The following is a 15,949-nucleotide window of genomic DNA, read 5'->3' on the forward strand; positions in this document are numbered from 1 at the left end:
GCTCCCATTTCCCTCCTGCACCCACCCTGCAGTGTGCACCCCTTCTGTCATCCCCCATCTCAAATTTTGCCCCTCTGATATTTCCTCCTGCAAAAACAAAAAGCAAAAAAGCAAAAAACGGGGCCTTTTTGCATTTTTTTTTTCCTGGCTTTATCTTGCAGCAACCGGTTCTGTTTTTCTGCTGGCTTAAAGGGCTCTTTCATAGCTGCTATTTTCCCCTGTGAATGTACATTTCATTCAAGTCCTTTTTTTTTTTTTTTCCTTCCCCTTTTTTTTTTTTCCTAAATAACTTCTTGGGGTTTTGTTCCTCCCCAGACATTTTCTTTAGCTCCCCTAATGATGTTTGGGGACCTTCTTTGCACAAAGGCTCTATAAATATAGGATTTTTCACCTAGTTCCAACCCAGCCCTTCTCGCGGCCACTAAAAGGCCTTTGTTGGCTGCACCAGCAGAGCTGGCACCTCGCAGCCTAAAGTCAACAGCGCAATGAGCACTCAGAGCTCCTATTCTATCGGTGTATTTTCAGCCAGCGGGCGCAGGGCTGGGAGAAGGTGCAGCAAAATCCCTCCGTGGGTGCAAAGGTGGAGGGAGAAGGGCTGGCGGCAGGTCCCTACGCCAGGTGCTTTGGCTGCTGTAGGGTTTTGGGATCCCCGTGACCGCTGCGGTCACTGCTGGGACATAGGGGGCATTGAGGCGAGTCGCTGCCTGGCGCTCGTGCTGCACGTTGAGCCGTGCCCTTAAAAATCCTGAGGTTTTGGGTGGTTTTATTCACCTGTGTGGGGTTATCCCATGGGCTGTGAGCGGGGCAGGAGGGGTCTGGGAAGGGGGTTTGTTGTTGGAGCAGCACCCAAAGTGCCGACGGGATGCTGCTCCAGCGGCGCTCAGTGAGACTTGCAGGCTCTGGAGGCCTCCCCGTGCCCTTTGTCCTCTTCCAGGGTAAACAGAGCTCAGTGCCCACTGGGGGAAAGCAAGCAGAGGAACCAGGACCTGCAGCAAACGGGAGCCCTCCGTCCCCAGGCCACCACCCCGCCAGGCACAGCCGCACAGCACATGCCCCAACTCGATGCATTTGCCCTCGTTCCGCTTTGTTTCTCCCTCGGCTGCATTGTGCAGAGAGCTGAGTCAGCAGGACCCCCCCTCCCCACACACACACCCCTCCCCTGTGCGGCACTTCTGTGCCAACAAACCCACGAGGGAGGGGGGGGGGGTGGGGGGGACGTGGGAACGCGGTCCCGTAGAGGAGCAGCCCGGGGGGGAGGCTGCGAGCGCTGCGCCCACGGCGCTGACTCAGCCCCTCTTGGGAGGAGGAGATGAAGGCGAAGGATGGCAGTGGGGACACTGTGACTCAACCATCTGGAATGGCAGGAATTCTTTCCGCTGGCCCTACCTGCCTTGGGAACTGGCACACAGGTAGAACTGGTCCAGTTGTTCTCCTCTGGGATGGGAGACCCCGCAGGGGATCGGATGCTCCTGAGCTCCCTGGGCTTGCAGCGCCGAGCGTTCCTCACCGAGACAAGCATCAGGGAGAGAGCTTTGGGTCTGCGCCGACGCATGGTGAGTGTCAGTGCCTTTAGACCCCATAGCCTCGTGTTTGGGTGTAACACGCACAGAGAGGCTGGGAAAAACCTATGGATAAGGGAGGGGAAGAGGTGAGGGCAGCTGTGGGACTTTGCTGGATGCTTTGGACGAAGCCTGGGTGGCACTGGAAGGTTGGGTTGGTGGCATCGGGAAGATGGGTTGGTGGCATCGAGAGGATAGGTTGGCAGCACTGCAGTGCTGGGTTGGTGACACTGGGAGGATGGGTTGGTGGCATCAGGAGGATGGGTTGGTGGCATTGGGAGACAAGGTTGGTGGCACTGCAGGGGTGGGTTGGTGATGCTGGGAGGTTGGGTTGTTGTTACCAGGAAGTTGGGTTGGTGTCACTGGGAGAATGGGTTCGTGACATTGGAAGGATGGGTTGGTGGCATTGCGAAGATGGGTTGGTGGCATTGCGAAGATGGGTTGGTGACAGTGGTACGATGGATTGATGGCTTTGGGAGGATGGGTTGGTGATACCAGGAAGTTAGGTTGGTGGTATCGGGAGGATGGGTTGGCAGCACTGCAGTGCTGGGTTGGTGAAACAGGGAGGATGGGTTGGTGGCACTGTGATGCTGGGTTGGTGGCACTGGGAGGATGAGTTGATGACATTGGGATGCTGGGTTGGTGGCACTGCAAGGGTGGGTTGGTGACATTGGGAGGATGTGTTGGTGGCACTGGGAGGATGGTTTGATGGCACTTGGAGGTTGGGTTGTTGACATCGGGTGGCTGGGTTGGTGATACCAGGAAGTTGGGTTGGGGACAATGGGAAGATGGGTTGGTGGCACTGCAATGCTGGGTTGGTGATACCAGGAAGTTGGGTTGGGGACACTGGGGTGATGAGTTGGTGGCATTGAGAGGATGGCTTGGTGACATTGGGAGGTTGGGTTAGTGACAGTGGGACAACGGGTTGGTGACAATGGGATGATGCATTGGTAGCATTGGGGGAATGGGTTGGTAGCACTGGGAGGTTGGTGGCTTGATGACACCAGGACAAGAAGCTGTTGTGCCTGTCCTACAGCTCAGGCCCCATCATGGCAGACCAAGGCCCATTTTAAGAACTCTTACTGCATCTGTAGGGCCTACAGCCCCGTCACAAGCTCTATAGGATCTCTAGCCCCAGCACAAAGCACACAGCCTGTAAATCATTCCCCACTCAGGCAGAGCACTGGGGCACGGCCCAGCAGTGCAGAGCCACAACGCAATGCAAACAGTGGGGCTGGGAGAGCCCAGAGCCCCGCGCTGTTCTCACGTGGGGGCCGGGCACGACAACACTGAGCTGATTTTGCTCAGTTGCAAAACAAAATTCACCGCTGGCCCGGCTCCAAGCCTGGAAAATTTTTGAGCGTGAGGAGTGGCCTTGGTGGAACGGAGAGGCGACGTTGGTGGCTGCGTGCGTGCACGGAGCTGCGCAGAGCTGGGGCACAACTGCTGCAGCAGCAGAAGCCCGGCACAGCGTGATGCGTGCGCTCAGGGCTGTGACTGTGCACCAACACGGCGGCCGATGACGTGCCCCAGGGAGTGCCAGCGCTGCTGCAAGCAGGGGAACTCGGGCGGGAAGAAGGGAATGGCTTTTCTGGGGATTGCTGCTATTTTGGGGTTGGGTTGCAATGGTTTCCTGCGTGGTGACGTTGCTGGGTGACGGCTTCGGCACCGGCCCGGCTTGTTTCACAAGAGCAGCTCCAAGAAACCGCCCCGCTGCTGGCACAGCCCGGCCTCAACGCCTGGTGGTGGCTGCTGGGCATTGCCTCCGTGGCAGATTGGTGCCAGGAGCTGAGCAGCAGGTGCAGGGCTGGAGCTGTGCACTGTGGTAGGCATGCAGACCTGCTGAAGTTGCTTGAGCGTGGCATCAAATGCATGGACAGCATCGGAATGGAGTCGTGGGGAAGAGGAGTCTTGGGGCAAAGGAATCCTACGGAAAAGAAACCCAGGAGAAAAGAAATCCTATAGAATAGAAATCCTAGGGGAAGGAAGTCTTACGGAAGAGAAGTCCTGTGGAAAGGGAATCCTATGGAAAGGAAGTCCTAGAGGAGCATGTAGAGGAAAGATGTGCTAGGGAAAAGTTATCTTAGGGAAAAGGAACGCTGGGGAAGAGAAGTCATACCCAGGAAATCCTGGGTAAAGAAACCCAGGAGAAGAGACATTTTAGGGGAGAGATGTCCTAGGGAAGAGTTGTCCTAGGGAAGAGATGTCCTATGGAAAGGGAATCCTAGAGGTGGCATAGAGGAAAGATATCCAAGGAATCCAAGAGGAAAGGAGTCCTGGGGAAAAGGAGCCCTAGGGAAGAGAAGTCATAGAGAAATCCTAGGGAAAAGAAGCTCTAGGGAAAAGACACCCATGGAGAAATGAAATCCTACAGAACAGAAATCCCAGGGGAAAGGAATCCTAAAAAGAAACATTCCTTTCCCATCTCCCATCACCAGGCACTCAATAACAAGACCTCGCCATGTTCCTCAGTGCTGTCCATTGAGCCAATGGCCCCACTTGGGTGGGGGCACAGATTGGACACTTGGGGGCCTGGCAGTGCCCCCGGCAGCCCCTCATTGACTGCCTGGCCCTGGGCAGAAACGGGCATTGACAGCAGCTGAAAAGGAACAGGAGCACAAAACGCCGCACAGAGCATCACAAAGACAGCCTGACGTCAGGGCGCTGCGAGGTGAAAGGCGCCGGGCCAGCAGAAGGGAAGCTGTGTTTGAAAAATGACAATTTCTGTCTAGGAAATGCAAAGGCTGTGAAAGGAGCCCTTCTTCGGGGCTCTCCAGGAGCCAGGCACTGAACAAGAACTGCCTTTGAACGGGGATGGACGCTGCTCGGCTGGCGGCCAGTGGGAGAGCGGCGGAAAAATCGGCTGCGTCGCGGAGACACCGATGAACTCCGTGTCCACCCAGTGCTGTGGGGCTGTGCTGTGCTGTGGGGCACCCAAAACGGCATCCTGTTCTGAGATATGTGATGTGTTCTGAAGCAAAGGTGTCACATTTGGATGAGGGCTGTGTGATGTGTGCTGTGTGCGGCTTGGGAACGGCGAGGTGGTTACCAGGGGTGGCTTTGCTTGGGGGTTTGCAGCACAGTGCTTGGAGGTGATGCTGAGATGACAGTGATGGGGGCAGGAATTCGGGATGCTCAGGGTGCAGGGGTTTGCAGCACAGTGCATGGAAGTGATGCTGAGATGATGGTGATGAGAGCAGGAATTGGGGACCCTCACGGTGCAGGGGTTTGCAGCACATTGAATGGAAGTGATGCTGAGGTGGCAGTGATGGGGACAGGAATTGGGGACCCTTAGGGTGCAGGGGTTTGAAGCACAGTGCATGGAGGTGATGCTGAGATGCCAGTGGTGATGGGGCAGGAATTGGGGATGCTCAAGGTACAGGGGTTTGCAGCACAGCGCATGGAGGTGATGCGGAGGTAGCAGTGACATTGGGCAGCAATGGGGGGTCACTCAGGGTGCAGGATTTCACAACAAAGCACATTGCATGGAGATGATGCTGAGGTGGCAGAGATGGTGGGCAGGAATTGGGGATGCTCAGGGTGCAAGGGTTTGCAGAACAGCACATGGAGGTGATGCTGAAAAGCCAGCGATGGGGCACAGAGATGGGTGACAGCCACTGGAGTCCGTCCCCTTCCTTTGCTGAACTGCACAGAGATCACCTTCCCCCGAATCCAGTGCACAGTTCTCATTTGGCCGCCCCTCAAATCCCATCGGACCCCCAGCCGAGCTGGAAGGGGAGCTTGGCAGGCTGCTCGGTCCCTCCCGGCAGCGCTGCTGGGCAGAAAGCAGAAACAAAAAGGAGGATGGTGCCATCTCCCGGCACCGCTCGGCTCTCCGCACCCCGCAGCGCACCGCGAATCGCCGGGGACCCGCTGAGCATTACGGGGCAGGTGGGGAAACTGAGGCACGGGGCACCTCCTGCCGCCCACCCGAGGGCACGGCCTGTCCCTTACATCCCCTCTCACCTCCTTGTAGGGCTGCGGATCGCTTGGCTCCTTCGCCCCATCTCACCTCTGCAGGGCTGTGGGGCCCAGGGGTGGCTGAACCCAGTCTCCCATCTCCATCCGTGGGGTGGATTTGGGCAGCTTGGGGTCGGGTTTTGCTTCAAAGTCAGAAATAAATGATTTTTCTTCTGAACTGACAAAGAAGTGACCCCGGGAACAAGCCCACCTCCAACACGCGTTTGTATTTACAGCATTTCAGAGGAGAGATCCTCATCTTCCTCAAGCACAACCCCACAGAATCCCCACAGTAGGGATTCATGGCACAGCAGCTGAACTGCAAACAACAGAAATGCCACGGGAGGAGATTTCAGGCTCTTTAGTTCTGGTTGCCACAAAACCAGCACCTTTTGGCCCAAAACCACCACACTCATCAGCATGCAGAAGTGAAGCCCACCTCAGGTTCTACCCTTTGCTCCAACTTGCCCAATTCTGGGCAATTTGTGAATGAAAACTGCCCTACAGCCATCAAAATGTGCCCTCCCAGTGGTTCAAATGAGTGAGAATCCATCCCTGCAGCTCTATGGATGGCCGGGGATGCACGAGGGCTTGGAGATGGGATGGAACCCTGGAGAGCACTCAGAAAAAAGAAAGGGTTCCCCCTTTTGCCAATGTAATCCTGCAGGATTCCCACCCCAGCTTCAGCAGGACTGGCTTTCACCCTGCCCCACTTCCCCGATAACCATCGCAGCTTTCCTTCTCTAATTGCTTTCTACCATTCTCACAGATCACCCCCGAGAAGCCGGGCACGCTCCTTCTCATTCAATGGGCGATCAGTCGCTAATCAGCCCCAGCGATCCGGCTGCGAGAAGGTCCTGGTTTGTTGTTAATCAGCTTTAATGCACAGCTGGGGCGGAGCTCTGCACGCTTCGTTCACAAGCAGCAGCAGCTCGCTGCTTTCCGTTCAACTCTTTGCTGCGGTGCTTTCTCCTTGCAGGTATTTCCGACTGGGGAGAAAACAATTTGTGTCATGCATTCAGGGCAATGAGCTGAGCACCAAACTGCAGGACCCCACATCCACCCCACCCTGCAGAACCTGAGCACCAAACTGCAGGACCCCACATCCACCCCACCCTGCAGAAGCTGAGCACCAAATTGCAGAACCTCACATCCCCCCCACCCTGCAGAAGCTGAGCACCATCAGTGCACAACCCCCACATCCCCCCCACCCTGCAGAACACACTGCAGGACCCCCATATCCACCCCAGTCAACACAACTTGAGCTCCATCAGTGCACGACCCCCATATCCACCCCACCCTGCTGAAGCTGGGCACCATCACTGCACGACCCCATATCTGTCCCACCCTGCAGAACCTGAGAACCCACAGTACAGGAGCCCCATATCCACCCCACCCTGCAGAAGCTCAGCACACACTGTGCAGGATCCCATATCCATCCCACCCTGTGGAATTTGAGCACCAAAGTGCAGGACCCCCATATCCACCCCACCCAACATAACCTGAGCTTCATCACTGCAGGACCCCATATCCGTCCCATCCATCACTGCAGGACCCCATATCCATCCTACCCTGCAGAACTTGAGGACCCACACTACAGGACCCCCAGGCCATCCCATCCAGCAAGATGTGCCATTATTCCACAACTCACAGGAGGTTGAGCCCTCATCTCCTAATGCAGCCTGCACAGATCTGCTCCTTTCCCACTGCCAGGGCAGAAGAGGATTTATGAGAGTGGCTGCTGTGATTTGAGGCTCGTGAGGATGCAGGAAGGAACCTGAATGACTTGAGGTGACTTGGTTTTTGCAGCTCTTGGGCTGCTTTGTGATCCAGGCTCTTACAATGCTTTGTTAAGGAGCACATCAGTGCTGTGCAGACTGATTCCAAGAAGGTATCAGGGCAGCTCTCCCCCATTTCCCTGCTGCAGCAGGTTGTTTTTAATCCTGGAAAGTGAAACCCCACTGAGACAAGTCCCACACAGTGAGACCAGAAAGGAGAAGAGCTGTTCATGGTTCTTTAAGCATTGGGATAAGGAATGGACCACCTCCATAGCTGCAGGATCAGAGCAGAACGTTGTTAGGTTGTGCTGTGACTCCATGGACAAGCTGCAGGGATGGGGTGTGGTGTCGGTGGTTGGGAGGAGAAGGAGTTGTCCTTCTGTGCAGAGCAGTTCTGAGTCCTTCCATCTCCTGAAGGGCTCCATTTGTGCTGTTCCTTCCACCCACTGCTCGGTATTATCACATTTCACAGGAGTGAGAAGGATCTGAACAAACAGAGCCGGGGAGCTTTGAGAAATGCTACAAGCGCCACCTACACCTCGCTGCAAATGTCAACAGGAATCAAGAAGTTCATTTCCTATGCAAGCAAAAGGCTTCAAAGCAAGCCTCCCCTCCTGCTTTACACCAAAGGGAAACGCTGCTGCCTGCAGTAGGCAATGGAAAAACGCAGCTGGGATAAACAAATGGATAGAAATTCTGCTTCGGCAGCCAGCGCTGCTACATTGGGCAGCCTGAACCCCTGAGTTCTGACAAACCTCCTCTTGGAGTGTCTGCATCTTCATTTTCCTCCCCTCGAGATGGCTTCGTGCGAATGCCAGCCCTCTTCTGGGGTGCAGCCTGGTGCCAGGGCTCCTTCCTGTCTTGGGTTCGGGCACAGGAGGTGAGTTAAAGGCTTTGGTAGTGCTGGAGCCAAGTGGAAGTCACCTCCCAGTGCTGGGGTTTGGGCCACCTGAGGAACAAACCACTGCCATTTGGGAAACCAGAGCTTTTTAGCATCCCTGATAGCCTCGTGTCCGTTTTCTGTAAGGTAACGACGGTGACAGAATCACAGGATCATCAAGGTTGGAAAGGACCTCCAAGATCATTTAGTCCAACCGTCCACCTACCAGCAGAACTTCCCACTAAGCCACATCCCTCAGTACAACACAAAATGGCTTGAGTTGGAAAAGACCTCAAGGGACACCAACATCTGAATGTTTCTTGACCACTTCCAGGGATGGTGACTCCACCACCTCCCAGGGCAAAGATGTGATGGTGCAAAGGCTGTGAAGGCTGTCACCACGTAGCTCTTTCCCTGCTGCTGTCTGGAAGAGGGGTGACTTTGGAAAGCATTATCCTATGGGTCAGGAAAAACAGATATCTAACATTATAGGTAGGAAAGCATCATCCTGTAGGCCAGGTTGGAGCAGGCTCTGAGCACTGGGTTGAGCTGTGGGTGTCCCAGTTCACTGCAGAGGAGATGGGCTGCATTGGGTCACTTCTGACCCGAACCATTCTATGATGGCACCTTGTCAAGAGCTTCACTCCACAGTGATGCTCAGATGCAAATTAGGATCACAAACCATCTCAGCTGTTTGGGCTCTGGTGATTATCACAGCACCAATAGAGCTTTGCTGATCCAGACCTGCTTCCAGAAGTTGCAGGATGCTTCAGAGCATGCAGCATCCCTGTGGTCCCCCCATAGGGGACTGCAGCCCTCCTGCTAATCTGATGTGTCCCCACTCCCTCTGATGTATCCCTGCTGCCTTTGATGTGGCAGAGTGAGCCCTGATAGGGATGAGCAGCCTCTGGCAATGGGAAAATGAAACCTCCCAGACCCTGAGAACGCAGAGCACGAAAAATGCGTGAGAAATGGAAATGACAAGGTTGTTCAGGGCGTCTCTGTAAGGACAGCTTCAGCCTGGAGAGGTGATAAAGCAAGATTTCATGTGCAGACGGATGACAGATTCTTTGGTTGAAGTGGAGATTTGTGGGAGAAATCCATTTGTAAGAAGAGCTCTACAGGATTTTATTGGGAGCACGGAAAGGAAAGTGTATTCCCTTTAATTAACTTGTAATTTTGGGTATCTGTTATTTAGCAGAAGGGTTGGTTTTCTTTTTTAATGAATCATGGAGTATTTCTGACCCAAGTGAAACATGCAGAAAGTTTCCCAACTCCAAGTGCATTTTTATCACTGAGGTAACACAGCACGAGCTGAATACGAATAGGCAAAAGCTGCCAGGAAAGGGAACAATAAATCACAACCTTTCCCTCCTCTGCTCCTCCAAAGGGGCCTTCCTGCATAATTCTGGTCCTCAGTTTGGTAGCACTGCAGAAAGGGAGGCTGAAGGCACACACAGGGGCAGGGAGAGAAGGAATACTGATGGGAAGGGGGTCTTCTGATGGAGCTTCCTGGTGATGCTCTATGGGACGAAGCTGTCACATCATTTCTGTAGCAGATGTTGGTGCTGCAAAACCTGTGTGCCCTTTGCTTGGCTGGCACGTTCTGCTGTGCACCAGTGCTGCTTCTGGTGGGAATGCAGCCTGGGGAGCAGAGCCTGCCTACACAATACGACTCTTTGGGTAAATAACAGCTGGTACCGTGTCCTGCTAGCAAATAAAAGCCTCTATTCTAAATTACAGCGAGCCTGAGCTGCCCTGGCCCCATTTCCCCATGGCCGTTGCAAGCTCTGTTTTTTGTTTGCATGCAACGAGCACTAGAGGGCTGCAGAGAATTGCTTTTGCCGTTGCAGACGCTGACATTAACGCAGGATGCAGTTTTTTTCCCTGCCAGTTGCTCCAGTCCTTAAAGGAAAGCAGGCAGCAGGAGTGCAGGATGGGGATGGTTTGGTTTTCCTCGCCTGGAAATAGGAGGTGGGTGTCGTTGGGATGCAGCCGTCGAGGAGAGGCACTGCTAGTGGCTCACTCTGGGAGGGAAAAAAGAAGTGAGGTGTTCTGCTGCAATAAAGCAAAATAATTTAGGTTTCACCTCCAGTCTGACTGCCTTCATTTTGCTGATTTTGCTGCGGCACCATGGTTGCGTAATTTTTGCTTTATCCTGTGATCCATTTGGAAACTTTTTCTTTGCCAGTCACTTCCTGAGCACCTGTCTGGCAAACCCAACATGTATATAGAGCTATCAAATTTGTACCCCTTTTCGGCATCTTCAGGTTTGTAATGCCACTCATGGAATGGAATGGAGTAGAGTGGAGTGGAGTACAGCAGAGTATGGTAGAGTGGAGATGAGTGGAGTAAAGTAGAATAGAATGGAGTAAAGTGGAATGGAGTAGAGTAGAATAGAATGGAGCGGAGTGGAGAAGAATGGAGTAGAGTAGAATGGTGTAAAGTAGAGTAGAATGGAGTAGAGTAGAATAGAATGGAGTAGAGTAGAATGGTGTACAGTGAAGTAGAATAGAATGGAGTAGTGCAGAGTACAGTAGAGCAGAGTAGAATGGGGTAGAGTAGAATAGAATGGAGAAGAGTAGGGTAGAATTGAGTAATGTAGGATAGAATGGAGTAGATTAGAGTAGAATGGAGAAGAGTAGAGTAGAGTAGAACTGAGTAAATTGGGGTTGAGTAGAGCAGAGTGGAGTAGAGTAGAATAGAGTTGAGTGGAATAGAGTAGAATGGAGTAGAGTAGGGTAGAATTGAGTAATGTGGGATAGAATGGAGTAGAGTAGAATAGAATGGAGATTAGAGAAGAGTAGAACAGAGTAGAGTGGAGTAGAGTACGGTAGAGTAGAGTGGAAGAGTATGGAAGAGGATGGTTTGGGTTGGATCTTAATTACCTTTGAGCTCGGTTTCTCCTGAGTTTTATTTTTATCAAGTATTTTTTGTTGGAATCTTCATTACTGTTTTGGTGCCAGTCATCAATAAAAGCAGGAAGCCAAGCAGCTCTGGGCTCTGAAGATCTTCCAAAGACCTCTTTTCAACCTCAGTTACTGCAAGCTTCTCGCCTTCCAACCAGCTGATCCAGAGATTCCATCTTTCTCCTTCCCAATGGACAATGTAGATGACAAAAGCTGGCTTCCCCTGGTAGGGAAGGAGAGTGCTGCATCCCCCCTAAATGCCTTCAGCACAGCAGGTTTCTTTCTGCTAGCCAACAAAATGCATACCAATCACAACTTGTTTTGTTTTTTTTTGCTATTGTTTTGCAATCACACCTAATTCTAAATACTTGAAAATCTGGCCATGAAAGGGAAAAAAAAAAAAAAAAAAAAAAAAAAAAAAAAAGCTCTACATGTATATAAATACTTTTTTCTTATTTAAAAATGTAATTATACAGACACAGTGGGACAGAATTTACAATATAATTATGCAAACAGGAGTCACTGAGGCCAGCGTCTGCTCTTCAGTCGAGACAGGCAACATCTCTGCCTGCAGTAACCCTATTAGCAGAGGCTGTTGAATAATACAAGTTCCCTATATTTGCTTTAGGGTGCAATTCACCCATCTGCAGAGGGTCAGAACCAGAGCTGTGTTCTACTGAAGTCTTATTTAATACCTATAAAGAAGGCATAAGTGATGCATGGCCTTGCACTGTTCCTTTATGTGGGGGTCTCAGCACGTGCTTTCTCCCAGCTCAATACCAAATAGAAAATGATCTCTTGCATTTTGCTCTGTTTTCTCTTGCTGTATTTTCAGAAAGAGCTCGTACTTGGGTGCTGCCAACCAACTTACTGCACTAAAAAAAAAAAACCCAACACATATAAATTTACATACATCATTTTGAACGGAACTATTGCTGTGCTGCACTGAGGAAATGGGGAGTGGAGAAGGGGGAAATGAGGAAAGAACGGGAAAATACAAGATGGATAAAATCACAAATGAAAGACAAAGGCAGTTTTGAACGCTGGACCTTGCAGCTTCTGAGTTTTCTGCTCTTATAGCAAGAAATCAGAATGCTCAACAGAGGGAAATTGCTGCTTCCAGCAGAAAGCATCCTCATGGTAATGTGTTTTCCACCAGCTACGCTCGTAGGGAACTAACTCTTCCAATGGGAGATGAGAGGTAGGCTGTGCAGGTTTGGTGCAAACGGCCAAATGTCTCCTCCAACCCCTCTGCTTTGATTGAGACTGTCGTAGCAAAAGGTGTTTTGAGCACATTTTCTTTCCTGCAGTTTGCCACCAGATGGCACGTACACACCGTGAGAGGTGGGAGGAAGCAATGGGTCGGCAGAGAGCCTGGAAATGGGCTCAGATCCCCTGAAAGGCCCCTCGGTCACCGTGAGTGAGAGAGGAGTTGATGCAGGAGCTACACTTCTGATGGGGTTGTGTCTGTACCAAATGACCTCCAATTAAAATGGGAACAGAAGAGAGTTCTGCGTTCGGGTTGATAACGAGGGAGGCCATCAGGCTGGACGTGCTAAAAAAGCTGCATTTTCTCTCCAACCCTTTGTGTGAGAGTCTGAATACACGGCTGAGCCAGTTCTATGGGAGCCACTCATCCCTCTGCCTCTGCTTCTGGGTAGCCTGCATTGGTTGATGCTGACGCCGCGCTGAGCTTCCAGTGAGGGGAGATGCTGTGAGTGAGACCTGGGCACAAGGGAGGACAAGGACAGTGTCACACCTCTGCCACTGCCCTTCAGTCCCCAGCATCCTCTGTGAGTGATGTCACAGAGAGGTGACAGCATGGGGAGCAGTAGGGCTGGCACATTCCAGCTGCAGAACAGCCAGAAAAGGTCACAACATCCAGCAGCGACCAACCTGCCTCATCTCACCTCTGCCTACTGCCTCTCAGGTCCTGTCTTATGCTAACTGCAATCTCCAGCGTTTTGGAGATGGTTAATTACTTTTCTTAGTGCCTCCTGCGGGGCTGGCAGTGCTCCCAGCACAGCTCCCACCACCCCTCTGTGCAATGGAAACGCTCACACTGTCCCAAAACAATGCAGGCTGCTTCCCAAGTATCTCCAATTTCCCTGCTGCAGGTGCTGACGGGGAGCTGATGCTCACCCCTGCTATTTCTGGATGACCCCAAGGTCATTTGGCCTTTATTCCAGCACTGGGGAAGGCTCAGCCAATTGTGCCACCTCCTGCAGTGCTGCTGTTTTCTCCAGCTCCCTGAGCACCAAGCAGTTTATGACCTCCCATGTCTCATGTACAACATGTGGCTTAATACTGTCTTCCCTTTCCCTTCCCTTCCCTTCCCTTCCCTTCCCTTCCCTTCCCTTCCCTTCCCTTCCCTTCCCTTCCCTTCCCTTCCCTTCCCTTCCCTTCCCTTCCCTTCCCTTCCCTTCCCTTCCCTTCCCTTCCCCTTCCCTTCCCTTCCCTCCCCTCCCCTCCCCTCCCCTCCCCTCCCCTCCCCTCCCCTCCCCTCCCCTCCCCTCCCCTCCCCTCCCTTCCCATAAGGACCACTGAGTCCAACTCTTGGCCCACCCAAAACTCTTCTCTGACCCCACACTTGCTGCTGGACCCATCTAATGATTCAAGGGCAAGTTGAAAAAGAGTCTCTCCTGCATCTCCTGAGGATCTCATGGCACCTGGGCATGGCAGGTGTCACCTGGTGGGAGATGCCCTGCCTTGAATCAGGGATAAAAGCTGAAAACTCCTCTTCAAACCAATTTGCTTGAGTCATTTCCCCCCCCTCCCCCCCCGACCTGTGAGCCTGGTTTTTATGTACTGTGGTAAATGCTATGCCTTGAAAAGACCCACACATGAATAAAAAATCAGGCTGTCACTCTGCCGTGCTCCTTTTAAAGAGAAATTGCTTAAAGCAGCAAGAAGGATGTCTAATCTTGGGAATCTGGAGCCAGCGTTTGTGAAGAGGGGGAGGCGGGGGTCACTGCAGTTTATGCTCATGAATAATGCATCTGACATTGTAGCCATGCAAATAGAACCTAACAAGCTCCAAACTAAATAAAAATCTTGGTTGTTATGTCTTCCCCCCCCTTCCCCCCCCCACTGGTTTGTCTTCCCAGCTCTCCCTTGGATTTTGGGCACAAACTTTGGGCAACTGAAGAGGTGGGAGATCAGTGGGAGAATGTGGGGTGGCCGTGCAAATCATAGCATGGAATCACAGACTCATAGAACGGCTTGAGTTGGAAGGGACCTGAAAGATCATCAAGATCCTGGAGCTTGGAGCCATCCTGTAAATAAAAGACAGGATGTATACAGCACAGGAGTCTGCTCCTAGGTGAGATTTCTTTCTTCTTCTACAGGCTGGTGAGGGACTGATGCCCAGAGGAACCGTGGTGCCCCATTCCTGGATGTGCCCAAGGCCATGGGTGGGATTCTGGGCATCCTGATCTGGTGGGGGGCACCCAGATCACAGCAGACATGGAACTGAATGATCTTTCAGGTCCTTTCCAACCCAAGACATACTAGGATTCTATGACTTCTATAGGAATGACTGAGAAATAGCATTAGGCAGCTTACCCTGTGAAAGAGCTGTTCTAGAGAAAACTATTCCAGACTCGCCCTGTTAACAGCCAGAAGTGAAGTGGGACTGTCAGATTTGTGAGAGTTGATTTAACCCCACTCCATCCTTCAGCCTGCTCATCTCACGCTCAGCACTGAGTTTGGTGGGTGGCTTTTGGGTGAAGCACAGGGAGAGAGGGGTAGAAGTGCCATCAGTGAGATGCTACAGGAGGTATTTTTAGTGCCTGAGAAATATTATGATAAAGCAGTGGATGCCTTTCAATCATTTTACAAATCTGTATTGACTGGAAGCACTTCAAAGCCAATGGAAAAAAAGATGCTGAATTCAGGGACCGAGCTGGGGTGAGTGCAGCCCCTTTCCAATCACTGGATCTTTCTCCTTGCCTTCAACAAACTCGCAAATGGATTGCCCAAAGGGATACAAAGCCAAAAGCTGCAGACCTTATTTCTCTGCTGAGCTAACCTTTACAGCTCTGATGAACAATATTTTACACAGCTATTGCTTGAACAGAAGTCACTGCATTGTTTTTTATACCTCTGTCTTCTGTCAGGAAGGAGCTAGAGTAAATTCTCCTTGGACAGCTCACGAAATCCTGACCCGAGTGCTGATCATTTCTGTGTTTTCTCAACTCAGAGCACAGGCAAGGATGTGCAGGAGGTTATTGATGAGCCCAGAGCAGCTTTCACCTTCTTTTTTTTTTGTCAGTTGTATATGCCTGGCTTTGGCTGCGCAGTGCCTTTCTGTTTGAACCAGTAACACGACCTGACAGCAAGGCATTCCAGTCTAAACAGTTGGGTCCATGTCTATCTGCCAGCTGTTTCTGCACTGAGATAAACCATGCCAGCTTGATCTTTGCAGTGCAGCAGAGAATGGGAATAGGTCCTTGTGCTACAGCCCAGGCTGCTCCAATGGACTCCACTGCAGACCATGGGATCCTATGGTTTTGCCCAACACCTCATCCATGCAATTGCTTGCTTCTTGGCGGCTCTGGTCCCCTCCTGGGCTCTGCCAGCTCTTCTTCAGCCCACACTCATACCAAGGGGTGCTGAGTGATGAGATTTCATCAAAGACTCTTCCTGTGGGATGGCCAATGTCAATCCTTGGTTGATTCCCATGGTGAAGAGGATAGTCAGTGTCAGTCCTTGGTTGACCCCCACGATGAGGATGATGGCCTATTTTAATACTTGATTGATTCCAGTGGTGAGGAGGATGCCCAGTGTCAACCCTTGGTTGATTCCCATAGTGAGGAAGATGGTCATTTTCAAGCCTTGATTGACTCCTGCAGTGAGGATGAT

At 51.9% G+C, this 15,949-nt stretch overlaps 1 long non-coding RNA gene across 4 annotated transcripts; it reads left to right on the forward strand.

Moving 5' to 3' along the window:
- Positions 1–934: 934 nt before the first annotated feature.
- On the forward strand, positions 935–13,543 carry LOC146542860 (uncharacterized). Of its 4 annotated transcripts, none has more exons than XR_014887964.1 (4): positions 935–1,553; positions 6,289–7,310; positions 7,770–8,177; positions 8,325–13,543. It is a non-coding gene; the product is annotated as an uncharacterized LOC146542860 (long non-coding RNA). The 4 variants fall into 4 exon arrangements; XR_014887963.1 differs by having other exon boundaries at positions 6,289–6,498; positions 7,041–7,310; positions 7,770–13,543; XR_014887965.1 differs by having other exon boundaries at positions 948–1,553; positions 7,770–12,287; positions 12,397–13,543.
- Positions 13,544–15,949: the final 2,406 nt, after the last annotated feature.

The sequence above is a fragment of the Meleagris gallopavo genome, chromosome 24 (assembly GCF_905368555.1).
Source record: "Meleagris gallopavo chromosome 24, MGAL_WU_HG_1.1, whole genome shotgun sequence".
NCBI lineage: Eukaryota > Metazoa > Chordata > Aves > Galliformes > Phasianidae > Meleagris > Meleagris gallopavo.